Below are 13,433 nucleotides of genomic sequence, written 5' to 3'. Positions count from 1 at the left end.
ATGTTCTTAAAGTGACTTTGCTTTTTCCTGTGTAATTAACAGCCTTGCCTCTTCCTGAGTCTAACACAATCTCCTGGTAAAATTTTTATTTCTTAGATATATTCTTACCAGACTAAGAAAAAAATGGATAGTTTTAGCCATGCTCATTTAGGAGTTTTGTCTTGTTTTTCAGCCATCAGTTGTCTTGGGATGTTTCACTGGACGCCAGTCAAAACTCAGTTGTCTTAAGTAATGCTTACTGGGTCATAGATTAGCCGGTTCAAAGGCCCCGGTCCTTCTATCCACTGCTGTGAGACATTTCAATATGTGTCAGTGCCAATACCACAGAGTAGGCAGGAAATAAAATTCTGGTGAGCCCATTTGGATTCTCTTCATCAACTCTTATAAATGTCTTTCTGGTAAAATTGTTGAGCCATTGGCTGGAGTCAAATTGGGGAATCATCTGTGTGTTAAGCTTGGCAGCCAATTTTGAGAGCTGAGGTATCATAAGGGAAAATTGTACTAAACCACCGCTGGGTAGAAAAGAAGTGAGGCCAACACTGATTAGAAGCTCTGAAGAAATAATTCAAAATTTCCCTTTGGTTTGATATCTCTGTGCTACTTCTTTAAGAATAAAGATCTACAAAATAAAGACCACAAAGATGTAAAGAAGTTGAGAGAACCATAAAATTTTATGTGATGCTGTTAATCTCAGAAAACATGTCATGGAGAGAGAGATATGGACTTCTAGTAGCTGCACATTTATAATTTCTGGATATAAATTCTGGGCAACAGATTCAACAGAAATATACATATTAAAATTAAGGAAAAGGATCTCTTTTCTCTGTGCTTGTCAGTCACTGTATGGGCAGGAACGATAACTCAGAGTGTCTTCTACATGCACAGCATAGGTGGTGAGAGTTCAGGCATTTCTAGAAGCTAAACTGAGGACCAGATACCAGATACCTAGGAAATGAATTTACCTTTCTAATCTTCCCTCCAGGGGCAGCCTCCCCTCAGTTTCTTGTATCAGAAAAGCTCTCAAATATCTCTTTCCTCTTTTCCCCTTCATTTCACCTCAAACTTATGTGTTGACTGGTGTTTTTCGATTGACTTTGCTTTTTCCAGTGTAATTAATGGTCTCACCTATTCTTGAGTCTAATACTATTTCCTGGTGAAATTCTTATTTCTTAGATATCTTATTCGTGACTGACTTGAGCTTCTTAGTAAGAATGTGTTTAATAATGAATTATAAAATATGTTAAATCACAGAGTGCACTGAGTCAATAAATAAAATGATAGTAAAGAAAGCCTCTTATATTTTTGCATCAGTATGTCAAGAAATTAATACTAACTCCATTGCTGTACCACTTACAGAGCACTTTCCCATTTGTATTTTTACTTGATTATGACAACCACATTATTAACAGTACTATTAACACTGTGTTTCTATTATCATCGCCACTTCACAAATGAAGAAACTGAAGGTCGGAAAAGTAAACTAACTTGAGAAATTGAAGAATTTAATCCTAAAGCACATGATTTTAAAATCAGTGCATTTTATTTAGTATTTTACTTAGTGTACTAACTGTTACCTGAAACCACACACCTTAGACTTCCATTCCTATAAGGACCATCTAAATTTCATTTTCTGCCTTGGGAGACCCAAGACTCTCTGCCCCCCTCTGTGTATTCCAAGCCTCAGAAAGGTTTGTTTTAAGGGGGCCCTAACTAGAAGGGACTTTTTGCAAAATTGTGCCCCGGGTTCAAGGATTTCTAAGTATGACACTGGTGGTTCCCTGCCCCACCCCTGGAATGATTCCAGTTTACTTCACTTCACGGTCTTCATTACCCAAGAACCTGGATTTCATGCATAGACTTGAATTTTCCTTCCACCCTAGGGGCCAGCTTTTGATAAAGTGGAAACAGATTTCTCCAATCAAATTTCCACATTGTTATCTTTCATATAAACTTCACAATTTCAGAAATAGGGAGGGTTAGGGGAGGAAAATAAGGGGAGAGGACAAGGGCCCAGGCAGCTCTGTCAACTCTGACAGACCTGATTTCTGATTATTCTAACATGGGCTTTGGTATCTGATGAAGCTTGACTCCAATGTTACCAAGTCTCAGTTTTTTAATTCCTACAGGACAGATGACAATCCTGTCCTCTACCTCTTAGGGTTTTTGTGAGAACTGAATTAGATGGTGAAAGTAATAGTAACTTGCACATAATAAATGCTCAGTAAACCCTCACTCTTTCATTGGGAGATTTTATCTAATTCTGAAGATAGACAAAACAGAAACAAATGTACTTAAAGAAAAAAATGAAAGAATTGTAGGTTGAACTATATTTCTTTGGGATAGGGTGTGCAAAACTGTCTCTGTGCAGTTGACTCTGTTCTGTGGAAATGCTGTGTCTGGCAGGCAGATTCTGGGCATGTGACATCACTGGCTGCTTCCTCTGTTGCTGTAGCAGCCACCGTGCAGCCAGACCACACAGTTTTACAACATGAAGAGGTCCAGCGTTCGTCCCCCCGGGGACAGGCACTCAGAATCAAAAGCAGGGCTATATTCATACAGGATATAGGGATGCAACATCCTACCCATCTCTTAATTTATAAGCATTGTTTATTCTTTTCAGAGCAAATTCAATGCTTACCTAAGGCCTGGCTGCAAAAGCCAAGTACTTTAAAAAGAAGAAAATTTTGATAAGCTCCTCTTCAGTAAGGACTGAACAGCTTGCTACCAGAAAGCAGAGATATTTACAATAATCACATTCAACTCCAGACTTTCATCTATGAATCACAACAGAAAACTTTAACCCTAAGGATTGTAAACTGATGTCATGGCTATATATGGTAACAGAACTCCTAAGGGGAAGAAAAAGGAAAAGGAGGAGGAAAAACCTTAGATGCCATGGCTTTTATAATTTGTGTATGTGCTCTCACAGAGATCTGTTAACCTTAGCAAAATTTACAAGAGTCATTAATCAGCTTTACTGAAGTACATGTAACACTCTCCATTTTAAGAAGTCACAGACTCCCCTCCCTTTGGGAAATCTCACTGTTTATCATGCTGAAGTATTTTCTTCACAGACAAAACTGCTAGGACAAACATCAAAGACAGCTGGATTCCATATTCTGTGGGCTTGACTGCCCAAAGGGGGCAGAAATATTAATTTTTCTTGTGGCCGACTCTAAGAGTGCACTCTCTCCTCTGTTTTGTTTTTTTTTTTACCTCCTTTCTCTCTACCTTTTTGCCTTTAGGTTAGAAAGAATTGAAAGTATTTGAATATTCTTGAAAATGGCAACATTCTTTCTCGGTTTAAGATACTTCCAGAAAAGCTTTGCGTTCTGGAGAATTTTGCTGAAGACACTTACTCCCCTGCAGTTAACAAGCTATTGTTTATAAGATGATACTTTGTTGTTTCATTCATTTCCCCAGTGTAACAGTGGAAAGTTATTATTTCCAGCCATAGGCAGGCATAGCAAATTGCCTCATCTACTAGTGAATGGAGAGAAAATCCCAGGTGGGTTAGGCGGAGAGGTGTTGAGGGAATACAAAGGAGGAAGGATGCTAAGGGGAAAAAACTCTCACAAAATACCAACACCGGCCTTACAATCCCCACTGAAACTTACCCAACCAGCTTGCAAAAAAATTGAACTGTGTAAACTGAAGAAGGAAGTGGAGAAATGTGAAAATACTTATCATCAACATTTTTATTAGTTTTTTGTTTTGAAGGATGTCTCTTCAAAAAAGTTGTTATTATTAGAGTTTGTGTTGTTACAATATTGAGAATAAGTTTACAGAACTGGAGGTATCATGCTCCCTGATTTCAAACTATTCCACAAAGCTATAGTAATCAAAACAGTAGAGATCAGTGGAATAGGAAAGTCCCCCAAGTAAACCCACCCATACGTGGTCAATTAATCTGTGACAAAGGGAGCAATAATATACAATGGGGAAAAGACAGTCTTTTCAATAAATGGTGTTGGTAAAAGTTGACAGCTATATGCAAAAGAATGAAACTGGATCACTATCTTAGAGCATACACAAAAATACATTCAAAATGGATTAAAGATGAACATAAGACCTGAACCATGAAAATTCTAGAAGAAAACATAGGTGGTAAGCTATTTGACAGTGGTCTTAGAACAGTTATTTTGGACTGGTCTCTTCAGTAAGGGCAACAAAAGAAAAACAAACAAGTGGGATTACACCAAAATAAAAAGCTTTTGCACAGTAAGGGAAATTATCAACAGAACCAAAAGGCAACCTACTAAATGGAAGAAGATATTTGCAAATCATACATCTGACAAGGGGTTAATATCTAAAACATATAAAGAATGTATACAACTTAATATTTTTAAGACATGGGCAGAGAACCTGAATAGGCATTTTTCCAATGAAAACATACAGATGGCCAACAGGCATATGAAAAGATGCTTAACATTACTCATCATCATGGAAATGCAAATCAAACCCACACTGACATACCACCTCACACCTGTCAAACTGGCTATTATCAAAAAGACAAAAAAATAAAAAGTGTTTGTGAGGATGTGGAGAAAAGCGAACCCTCATACATTGTTGGTAGGAATGTAAGTTAGTGCAGCCACTATGGAAAACAGTATGGAGATTCCTCAAAAAATTAAAAATAGAACTACCATATGATCCAGTAATTCCACTTCTGGGTATTTATCTGAAGAAAACAAAACTACCGATTCAGAGACACATATGCACCCTATGTTTATTGTAGCATTGTTTACAATAATATACAATATGGATGCATCCTAAGTGTTCATGGATGGAGGAATGGATAAAGAAGATGTGATACACACACACACACACACACACACACACACTATATGTAATAGAATATTACTCAACCATAAAAAATGAAACCTTGCCATTTGTGACAACACAGGTGGACCTAAGGGTTACTGGGCTAACTGAAATAAGTCAGAGAATGACAAATACTGTATGATATCATTTATAAGTGGAATCTGAAAAACAAAACAAATGAACAAACAAAACAAAATGGAAACAGACTCAGACACAGGAAACAAACTGTTGGTTACAAGAGGAAGGAGTGGTTGGGGGTCAGCTGAAATCGGTAAAAGGAATTAAGAGGTGCAAATTTCTAGTTATGAGATTAAAAAGTCATGGGGACATAATATACAGCATAAGGGATTTTTAAAAAGTGATTTTGTAAAAAGGATGAATGTCAAGTGCAAAATTGAACTTCCCTTAGCATATGTGACTCTTGTCTTTTTACCAACATAAAAAGCTGCCTTGACTGATTTTCACCCACTTTTCACCCACAGGTTCTCTGCCCAGATCAAAATCTCAGCAAATATTTCTCTTCAGAAATAATCACAGTTGTGATTAAATCACCCCTGCTCAAAATTTACAGCCTACTAATTAATGTCCACATGAATACTATCCTAAATAACCAATAAAGTTATAACCATCTTCCTTCCCTCTAAATGACCCCCAAGACTGATTTAGAGTTTGGGGGAAAGACTAAGATTTCTTGAGTATCTATTTTAAGCTAGGCATTTTTCAAGTTGTTTTATACACACTACCCTATTAGTAGGTATTAATATAGCTAATTTACAGATAAGGGAATGAATGCTCAAAAAACTTGGGTAACAACCAAAATCGCACAGTAAGATCCGGAGACCTGAAGTTTCATTTTTCCGGCCCACAAACAACCAGTACATAACTAAACAGGATAAGGATCAATGGCCAGTGGTGTAGGAGTATTGGATTTCATTGTGTATATCCCTATATCCCACCTTCCATTCTCCCATTTTTTGCTACTTGTGTTCTTTATCTCTTAAGAGAGCCCTAAAGTAGTAGTTTTAGGTATTCTCCTTCAAATATATTCAAATGAGTATGGATTAGACAGATTGAGAGGCAACTTGACTAGGTAAATTCATGTCGTCTTCCCAGGAAATCTCAGAGGGAGGGAGTGGTCTGTTCACAGATATACTCCTTGCCTGACCCAGTGTGAAACACAGGGCACACTGAAGTAGAAGTCTGGACTTTTCTACCCTTGGGGAACCCACAAGTTCTCTGAGGGTTCAAAACAAACATTCAGAAGTAATGTTAACTTACAGAAAGCGCTCTTTAAGTGCCCAAAATCATACAGACAATGAGAAAAGGGAAGTCACTTTGGGCTCAGGTAATTATGAAAACTTTAAAGAAAGAATGGAGTGAATTAAGAGAATCTAGATACTTAAAAGACTTACGGCTATTCTGGTTTGTGTGTGTGTGAATAATTTTAAATTATAGACTGTAAATAATACACAAGGGAGACTAGATCACAGGAAGGGAGATTAATCTGGCTATGAAAAGGCTTATAGAGGGGAGAAAAGGATAAAGAAACCATTTAGGAAGTTATTACCCAGATCCAGCCTCGCTGGTGATAAGGTGCTCTATAGTGGTGGCAGAAGAGCAAGGACAATCATCTTTCCAGCCTGATTCATACACAAGGATCCTTGCATAGACCCATCACTACACATTGTGATAATAAAGCAATTTCAACTGCTTTGTGTATAACCAGAGATGATGTATGTTTAAGGAGGTACTTAATTTTTTTGGAATTGAGGCACGGAAAATATAGACTGGCCATTTTAAAAAGAACCATCCTTATCTTTTAAAAGGAGCCCTTTGCATTTTCATCTTTCTTATTTATGAGACCTAGTTTCATCAGTACAAGGGAGAAAGGTAATTCCAGAGCAATAAATCTTCCATGGAAAGTGCTCTACCTCTGGCTGCTTGATAATGAATTTAATCAGTTGGGAGAACAGCCCTGTCATTACGGATTAATCACCAAAGACTCTGTTTTGGTAAGTTAATTGATGCTGTGTTTGCAGCTGATGGTGGTCACAAGACACACTTGATATTTTAAAGAAATTTAGAGATCGAAGGAATGCTCAATCAGTTAATTAACAAACACAAAACAGCAAACAAAAAGGCGGAAAGGCTAAGGGAGTTCTAGAACAGCAAATATTCAGATACCTTTGGTTTTGATGAATTTAAGACAGAACTGACTCAAAACATGGTAATATTTCTCTTCCTGTTGGTTTGTCTGGTTTCTTTTTAAAGCCAACTGGGGAATTTTAAGACAGCCGAGTCTGGAGCAGGGCGGGCATTTTTCCAAACAACAACCTTACAATGTGTCCATTTTGCAAAGTGCAGCTCATTTTTAAAAGATATATTAACTGGATAGTTTTAGAAGAATTTTTTTATGTTCTCTTTTCAACACGGTATCTGATTATTTTCTTACAGATTTTAGATAAGGTGAGATTCATCCCTCAAGTAATTCAAACTGAAAAATTCAGCAGATGTTTAAGAAAATGGAAAATGGAGCCAGATGTTTAGGTTTGTAGGTTGATTTGTTCAGCAAGATATTAGAACTCCGAACAAAGAAGCAGACTTTCCAACTTAAAAGTTTCCCCAGAGTACGTTTTTTCCAACATCATTATCATGCTATTTTTAAGTTTCACTAATTGCTACACATATTTGTGATTTAACTGTTAACCTAGGCTTCTAGTATTTCTTGGCCACCTCAAGTGTGTGACAATGCACAATGTAAGCACCCTAATAGTTTCTTTCTTATATAAACTGACCTAAGCCAATTTGCTTCTCAATATTTTGGTAAATATTCACGGTCACCTGGTATTAGAGGTCAATGGTAGCTGTGGTCTCTTCTACAATTTCATTATCAAGTGGTCTTTTCCATGCAAGCAAATCTCAGACTAATTCTGCTAAATCTTGAACATTTATGTATAAACAGGCACAAAAATAAGCATTGTGAACTTAGGGAAGCCCCTCTGTTGACACTCTGACATAAGAAATGCTCATGCTGAGGCAGAGGTAATCATTTGACAGCAGGACAATCATGCAGTCAAGCTGGGCAGCAGATCACCTCCTGAGGTGGGAGTCAGCAGGCCAGTAATGCTTACTAACTGCTTATGAGTACTACCTGCTTCAAAGGGGTTGAGCAGCTAGGCTAGCAGCTTCGGTACATCCTTAGAGAGGGTATAGTAGGGCCCATTAAATCTCTCCAGCCAACCAAATATTCTGAACACTTCTCATTTCCAAAATAAAAATGGAAGGTTATTTCTTCTTTCTCATGATAATTACCAAACTCTCTATTATGATATGATGGAATGCTGAAGATGACTCCAAGAACCAGTGACAACATTTCATCACTGTCTTGAGCATGAGAAGTACATGTAATTTGCTTCTAATCAACAGAATTTGACAAAGGTAATGGGATAACACTTCCAAGACCAGGTTATATTGTATGGCAAAGGTGAAGAGAGGATGCAGATGTACTAAAGGTCCCTCATCATTTGACTTAGAATTAATCAAAAGAATTTTTTCTGGGTGGATCTGATCTAATCAGTTAAGCTTTTTAGAAGAGGGTCCAGGCCCTCACTGAAAGAAGATACTCCAGAGAGACTGTCCTGCTGGCCTTGAATAAGCAAGCCACCATGAAGTCTCTGGACACAAGGACATTAATACTACCAACAGTCAAGTGAGCTTTGAAGAAGACCCCAAGTACCAGAGAAGACCCCAGCCTTGGCCAGCACTTTGACTGCAAGCTGTGAAATCCTGAGCAGAGGGCCCATTAAACTCTGCTTGGTCTTCTAACCTATGGAAACTATTTGGTAATAAATGCATGGGATGGGTGCTTCCGGTGCTAAGTAACAGCCCTAGAGCACAGCTCAGAATGAATCAACACACACATACACTACATTGTTCTTAGGTGACCTTAAATAAATTTCCACACAGACAATAAAATACTCTGTTCCACATATCTCATCTTTGGGCTCTAAGTACTGCACCACAGAGTAAGAGCTGGAAGCATCCGCAGACACTGTTCACTCGCCTCCCTGCTTCTCCAATCAGCTCTCCCTCTACCACCTCCTCCTGATCATAGGTGACAAAGAAGAATCCCAGGAAGTTTCAGCAACTTCCTCTTGGCCATTCAGCTGAAGACTAAGACTGAAAGCCTCACGTCCTGAAGGTCTGTCTCACAGCCAACTGAAAGATTTTTACTCCACCCAGATGTAACCCTCCTCATTGCCTGTTAATTCCCACCCAAAACTTACATTTAGTTCACGGGCTCTGGAGAAAATTATCCTGTACTCCTGGACATCCTTTCATTCATTTATCAGATATTTTCTGATCAGCTGCTAAGGTCTGGGCATCGTTCTAGGAGCTGCTGATAAAGTAATAAATAGAACAGACACAAGTCCCTGTCCTCAAAGAGCTTAAGGACAAGGGAGCTGTAATTTTCTAGTCTCAGGGACCACCTCTTAGAGAAAGTGACATTTGAGCAACACCCTGAAGGACAGATGGAAGCAAGCCAACAGGATCTTTAGCGTAGAAATGGTCCAGGCAGAAGGAAGAGTAAAGGCAAAGGCTCTGTTTGAGCAGAGACCTTGAAGCAGAAGACCTGGAAAAAGTGGAGGAGGCCCAGGTGGCTGGAGCAAGATAAGTGACAGAAGAATTGCTCTGAGAGGCAATAGGAAACCACGTTCTAGGAACTTTTACTGGGAATGAGGCAGGAAACCAGGAGAGGATTTTGAGCAGAGGAGGGTCTGGAAAATCAGCATTCTTTCTTGGGAATTTTAAATAGGAACCAAGTCAGAGTGTTCATACAGCTAGAAGGAGCTTCCACCTGTGGCAGAACGTGCAGAGTCAGACCTATTTGCAGAGAAAGAAGAATGAGTCAGATATGTGGAGAAAAGCTGACGTCGGGCTGGGAGAGAACCCAGCCTGCTGTCCCTCCCACTCATGCTCCTATTACTGTTACAATTTTTCTTCTGGCTCGATTCACTCACTGCCCTCCTTAAAATGGCCTTGCCTCTCACTTCACGGAGGCGGAGCTCAAAGGTCCCCTCCTCTGAGAGGCCTTCTCTGACCACATTCTCTAAAATAACAGTCTGCCGCACTCTACCTTTATCCTGCTTTGTCATCACAGCATTTATCACCACTTTATATCACATCATTTGTTTGTTTATCTGTGTACAGTTTGTCCACAGACCAGATATATGCGCCATGAGGGCAGGCTCACTATCCATCTTTTTTACTGCTCTACATCCAGATTCTAGAATAGCATCTGGCTCAGGTTGAATGCTGTTTTAAAACTTCTTTGAGTAAGTAAATAAGTAAATGAAAATGCTTGAATTTGCATTGTTATTTACTCCATTATCAGTGATTCTTCTGCTTGAAAGACTTGTTAAAACATGGATGGCTGGACTTTCTCCCCAGAATTTCTGATTCAGTTTCAAGGTCCCAGGTGATGCTGACGTTCTGTGGACCACACTTTGGTAACTATTGTTCTGTATCTGGTTGGCTTCTATGACTATCAAGAAGTTTTAGGTAATAGAGACAACTTGAATTATTATTTTTTAAAATCTATTAAAGTTCCCAGGCCAGATTTGATGTAAAACCCATACTCCCCGTGAAGCTTAACAGTTCACTCAAACATTTTGCCAAGATGGAGCTATGAAGAAAGAGCTCTAGTAGACCTAATACCGTTAGAGATGCGAACATTAATAAAGCATTTCAAACCTGGTTTGTGTAACTTGATACCACACCCCAGCACTTTGTGATACAATTATTGTGTCATAATAGTGTCCACATTGAGTGTCATGCAAAATTGCTTTTCAGTAGTTTTAACTTGTTTGGTGCTTTGCAGTTTACAAGACATTCTTTGTTGTTCTATCTCAACGGCAGTACTCAAGAGTTAGCCAGTCATTTATTTTTGTACTTACTTTCCATATAACAAAGCTGAAGCTTGAAGAGGTCCATGGCTCCACAGCCATGCTGATAGGCAGCAGGAGTTAAGCTCAATTTTATGCCAAGGATACCAGGTATTGGCATCCACAGTCTAGTTACAAAACACCCTTGAAAAGTGAACAAATTGATCATAGGACTTGCTGTGACATGCCATTAATGTAGGCATGAACGTACGATGGATATGTGACTCACTCAATTTCTTCCTGATATCTAGTCTTCCTAAAAAAAGTTTCACAGGGAAAAATGAAACTAATCTGTGCAATCCCATTTTTTTTAACCCAGAGTTATAAGACAGATGTTTAAATAATTCTTCGATTTGTTGGCTGAAGTTTGACTGAAATCATCACTAATTATTCCTCACAAGTGGGTTCTTGCAGCTGCACTTGACGCATGCTTCATCATCCCAATAGAGCAAATAGAGTAACTCTTGGCAAGTGATAAGCACCCTAATTATTTATTGCTACACTTATTAGGATTTCAATGATTATATTTAATAGAATTTTCTGAGTAGTGAGGGTCCACACTGGATCCAAGTTAGCTTTATACAACTTCAGAAAAGCAGAAAATACTAATCTGGCCATGGCCAAATTTGGCCTTTCTACTAAAATAAGGGTTACCAGGTGTCCTACTTCTTTAGGGAATGTGCTACTTTTCAACAAATCAACCTGCATATCTGACCCAAAGTAGGGCAGTAAAATTGTTTCTTTTTCTGTGACATGTTATTCTTGTTCTCCCTCAGCTTTGATTCACTGAGTTCTCACACCTTTTTGTGTCCACTTTTAAAGTTTTTCTCAGAATGAAGAAACCCAGAATCTGTGGGTACCATAAGCCTCTGTATTTCCCACAAGAGAATGTGACCTGAGACAAGTTCCCACAAGCAGGCTAGCCAAGTTCTCTGGGTTGTATATCAACATCGACAACCTCTGTGGTTGCTCTAGGTGTCAGAATCGGGTTGGCTGTGTTCTGCATAGCGCCAGCCCTGCCTGCAATGGTTTATTGCATGATGAATGTTCAAATGCCACTTCCAGGAAGCCTTTCCGAATCATCCTACACCCACCCACCCACGCACCAACACACATCGGGCTGGAACTAACCTTCCCATTTCTCTATCCTTACATGATGCTCCTCTTACACTTCAAATGATTATAACCGGCTGCCTCATTATCATAGAGTTTCCAGTGGGACAAACTTCATGACTTCTTCTGAATCTCCCTGTGTGTCTCCATGAATTTGTGAACCCTTAACCCATATTTCTAGAATAGATTTCTTTCTCTTCAGTCTAACAAACACCATTCATCTTGCAAAATTCAGGTAAATGTGTCCTCTACTGTGCCCCATGCTTCCTGTCACCACACGGTTAGTCTCACCTTCCTTCACAATCTCAGACACTTAGGCATTCCTCTCTGGTAGCACTTACTACTATATTATAATTATTTTATGTCTCTGTTTTCTTCACTCGACTAAATTCATCAAGATAAGCTAAACATAGTGGCCTTTCACAGAGTCTAGCCCATTGTAGGTACTCAATAGGACTTGACAGTAGAAGCCCTCCTAACCAATCTCCACTTAATGATGAACTGATGATGAACTTAATGCTCTCTCCATGGAACATTACCTGCACCTAGCACAATTACAAAGGATCAGTATGTTTATTCCCAACTGTTTATGCCATGTCGGGTACAGTAATTACATAATTTGATTAAATGTTACATGAACTAATGAAATATGACTACTAAAAAAGAAAGTTATTTCTATGAAAATCAGAATTCTTTATAAATACTCAGTTAATACTGGTTTTTAAAAAAACTATCTAATTTGATATGGGAAAGGAAATTCTAAAAGGTTAGGGCAAAAAAAAACAAAAAACAATGAACTCTTCAATTAGATTGCCTTGCAACTATCTTTGAAGAAACCGAAACTAAAAATCATACACTCTGGATGTGGTTTAGGCAAATAAGAAAAAACAGAATTACAACTGGTGGACCTTTACTTAAAGAAAAACTTTATTCTATTAAAATATTAGTGAATGAAAGTACATTAACATGTTTTAGCTCAAATAAAATGTCTCTTTTAAATTTATTTAAATGTCCCGCTAATTTGATTAACTCACTACCAGGCATAGAATTAGAGAGACTCAATGTAATTATTTTATGTCCTGCATGATTGATTATTTGAATATTTAAAGAATACTATACTTTATTCACCTTTATATTATCCATTGCACAAACTATTGTCTTATGATTATAAGCACTTTGACATATGAGTGGCGATATGGTACTTGACGAATTAGAGGTACCAAGTGATTGGATAACTAATGAATTAATGAAACTTTTGTTCCTTCCTTTGTTTCTGTTTTTAAATATGTGTCCTCTTCTGACACATCCTCTTACTCAAAAAAATGGAACTCATATGGGGAAAAGGAGGAAAGAAACAAGCTTTTCATGCACTGGCTGGTCAAAATGCAAGTATGTTTTTCCAGATTTGTGCAAAGCAAATTGAAACCAGATACATAACTGTGTGGCCAGTCTACCTAAGATTATTCCTTGGTTGTTTCTAACTTTCACTATTATCTGCACAAAGGAGCACCAAAGAATTTATAGCTGTATTTTTGTAATATAACTAGCTAA

General features: G+C 38.2%; 1 protein-coding gene across 2 annotated transcripts in view; it reads right to left on the bottom strand.

Annotated features, from left to right (window-relative positions):
* The window catches only part of SLC8A1 (solute carrier family 8 member A1), a 317,884-nt gene that overhangs the window by 238,244 nt on the left and 66,207 nt on the right, over positions 1 to 13,433 (bottom strand). The window lies entirely within an intron of this gene.

The sequence above is a fragment of the Manis pentadactyla genome, chromosome 2, assembly GCF_030020395.1.
Source record: "Manis pentadactyla isolate mManPen7 chromosome 2, mManPen7.hap1, whole genome shotgun sequence".
In the NCBI taxonomy this organism is placed as follows: Eukaryota; Metazoa; Chordata; class Mammalia; order Pholidota; family Manidae; genus Manis; species Manis pentadactyla.
Note: the sequence above shows the minus strand (reverse complement) of the source record. Positions and strands in the feature narration are given on the sequence as shown.